Source organism: Chrysochloris asiatica, unplaced genomic scaffold, assembly GCF_000296735.1.
Source record: "Chrysochloris asiatica unplaced genomic scaffold, ChrAsi1.0 scaffold00154, whole genome shotgun sequence".
NCBI lineage: Eukaryota > Metazoa > Chordata > Mammalia > Afrosoricida > Chrysochloridae > Chrysochloris > Chrysochloris asiatica.
The window spans coordinates 3,757,717-3,761,184 of NW_006408672.1; positions in this window are offsets into that span (position 1 = coordinate 3,757,717).

Consider the following 3,468-nt stretch of genomic DNA (forward strand, 5'->3'; position numbering starts at 1 on the left):
TCCCTCCCTCCTCATTTGAGTATCCAATGTCCAAGCTGCCCTTCTCTGTCCACTCTTTATGTGTGTGTGTGTGTGTGTGTGTGTGTGAATGTTTGTTGCTGTAAGGATTTGTTCCCTCTTTTGAGTCGCTGCTCCATAGGTATAGGTCAAGTTCATCAGACTGTATCAGCTCGTGAGCTTTTTAATGCTAATTTCATTGCTCTGTGGATCCCAGACCATGCAAGTCTTAGAAATCTAAAAATGACAGTCCTATCATTAGAAATTCTGAAAGAGGATTTTTTTTTTCTTTTCACTTGGAACACAGACTAAGATAGCTATGCCTTGTGGCTATCCTGCTAGTCTTCTTTTCCCTCTTTTCTTCGTGCCTTTTGAGATAGCCTCCCTTTTGTTTCTTTTATGTTCTTCTGTTCACTTTAAACGGTTCTCATCATTTATCTAATATTTCTAGCTGTATAGTTGGAAAGTGTCTCTGTTGAGTCAACAAAATTACCAAATAAGAAAACCGCCTTCAATCTAGAATTCAATACCCAGCCATACTAGCAGGCAAGGGTTGGGTATGATAATATTGACCTAGTCATAATGATGTATGACCCTTGAATTTTGATTTCACTATATAAATGATGACATAACTACCCTGTGTGGGTGTGGGTGGGGTTATTGTGAAAGACCTAAATCTTCATCTTCCACAAAAAGAAATTAAGACATAAAATCTTACTCAGAAAGGGCACACACACACACACACACACACAAACAGTGTAAGTACGTGACTACCACACATTAGAAGAAATCACTACAGGCTCTAGAATACTGCTTGCCTCTGCTATGTGAGAACTGGACTTTGGGGATGGAGAAGTCATCAGACTGCTTTTGTCTGTGATGAGTCTTTCACTTTTTAAACTGTGTGCTTTTACTGATTTGATTTTTTAAATAATTAAAGTCTGAGGGAGTCTGAAGGTGCTACCTAAACTTGTTTGTTTGCTGATGGGGGACCAGGGTGTGTGTGGGTCCAGTGGGCCTCAGGGAGCTGGAGGCCAAGGCAGGGGACAGTAGAAGGAGAAGTTCTCTTTGAGGGATCCAAGTATTACAGGAACCACTAACGGGAAAAGCATGTTCTCTTTTAAGGACAGCTGCCTTCACTTTCAGCAACAGTTCCTGCAGCCACCATTTCATCTGATCTCCTGCAAGTGCCCAGGTCTGGACCAGTGCTGAGACCTCCATGGCTTTCTCCACAGAGAACAGGAAAACACATGGAAGTGACATCCCCCAGTGCTGTGGAATCCAGACTGACACCAAAGGATGATTCAGTTGATTCAGAACTGATCAATGAACTTCACCATTAATCCACACTGACGTTCTCTTTTCATGGAAACAACTCTCAAAAGCTCTTATGGGTTTTCTGGGGGATGAAATATTACTAAGGAACTTTCCTTTCCATTCCTTTTGTCATGAGTGGGAATTATCAATGTTTACTTGGGCGCTGAGTAACTGGGTGGAGATTCCCTAATGAGCTTGTTCCTCCAGCTCTCCTTTCTCCACCCAGCTGCTGGATTAGCCAGCCTCCCAAGAAAGCAAAGGTCTATACCTCTTGCCACTGACAATCAAGGCTTGAACCTGACCTCTCTGAGGCCCTGACTAGGTCTCTTCTAGCTGCCCCCTATTGCGTGGGAAAGCCCGACCCATTCCTATTGCCCTGGTGTGCAGTGGATGGTGATGGGGGACTTGTTTTTGCAGAGGCTGCCAATGGCTTGGTGTGGTAGGTATTACCCAATGTACTAGAGAGAGTGTTTACAGCCTCAACTTCCTTCCACATGGGCCTAAATTATCATGGCAGCAGTGGAAAGACCACAGCAAGTATGGGCAGGGAACTTGGATCCCAAGCTTGGCTCTGCTGTTTCTGACTGAACCCTTAATGATGACCTGACACCTGAGAACTCAGAAGACTGGGATAGGTGATGCCCGCCAGGCCCAAAGTTTGATTAGCAGTTAAAAAGGGTGATGGAGACATTTGGAAATAGATAGTGGTGATGGTTGGACAATGTGATAAATGTACTCAATGTCACAGAATCTTATACAGGATTACAATGAGTTGGAACCAACTTGCAGCCTGATTTGTAACCACTATGTTGCCAGAGCTCCATATATATATGTGGAGCTCTGGCAACATAATGGCTACAAATTGGGCTGCTAATCTCACAATCAGCAGTTTGAAACTACCAGCTGTTCTGTGGGAGAAAGATGAGGCTTTCTGCTCAAATAAAGATTTATAGCCTTGGAAACCCTGTACAGGGTTGCTATGAGTTGGAACCTACTCCACGGCATAAAACAACAACAACAAATATATATATATATACATATATATATACATATATACCACAATAAAGACAAAAACTAAAGACTTTTCAACAGAAGCAAGGCCTGAAACTGACAATAATCCGGACAAGAAACTGGAACCTGAACTATAACAAGTGAATGGTTGGTTGTTCATAATAATCTTTTAGTCCCACTATTAGAGCTACTGATGATTCAGTGGTGGGATTCTTACCTTCCATATAGAAGACCTGGGCTTAATTCCTGGACAATGCACCTCATGCCCAGTCACTGCCCATCAGTGGAGACTTTCCTTCTATGATGATGAATAGCTTTCTGTAGAGTTTCCAGGCTAAGATGGGCTATAAAGGAAGACCGAAGTCAATGTCTGAAAATCAGCCAATGACAACCACATGGATTCCAATGGTGTGATCCTCAACTAATTGTGGGGATGTTGGGGGACTGGACAGCATTATGCTCATGAGGTAGCCATAAATCAAGCACTAATGATGGCAGAGGCAGCACAGGAGGCACTCACTCATCTATGCCAAGAAATTTGGAAGACAACTATCTGGCCTTCTGATTGGAAGAGATCCATATTTGTGCCTATTCCAAAGAGAGGTGACCCAACGGAATGCGGAAATCATCGGACAATCACTTTGATATCCCATGCAAGTAAGGTTTTACTAAAGGTAATACAGAAACAGCTACAAGCATACATTGACATAGAACTTCCAGAGGTTCAAGCCGGATTCAGAAGAGGATGTAGAACAAGGGATATCACTGCTGATGTCCGATGGATCTTGGCTAAAAGAGCAGAGAATACCAGAAAGATGTTTACCTGTGCTTTATTGACTACACAAAGGCTTTTGATTGTGTGGATCATGACAAGCTATGGACAACATTGCGAGTATGAGTATTCTGGAACACTTAATTGTGCTCATGAGGAATCTATACATGAACTAAGAGGCAGTTGTTGAAATAGAACATGGAAACACTGAATGGTTTAAAATTAAGAAAGGTGTGCAATAGGGTTGTATTTTTTCACCATACTTATTCAACCTGTGTGCTGAGCAAATAATACGAGAAGCTGGGTTCTATGAAGAAAAACATGGCATCAGGATTGAAGGAAGACTCATTAACAACCTGCAATATGCAGAT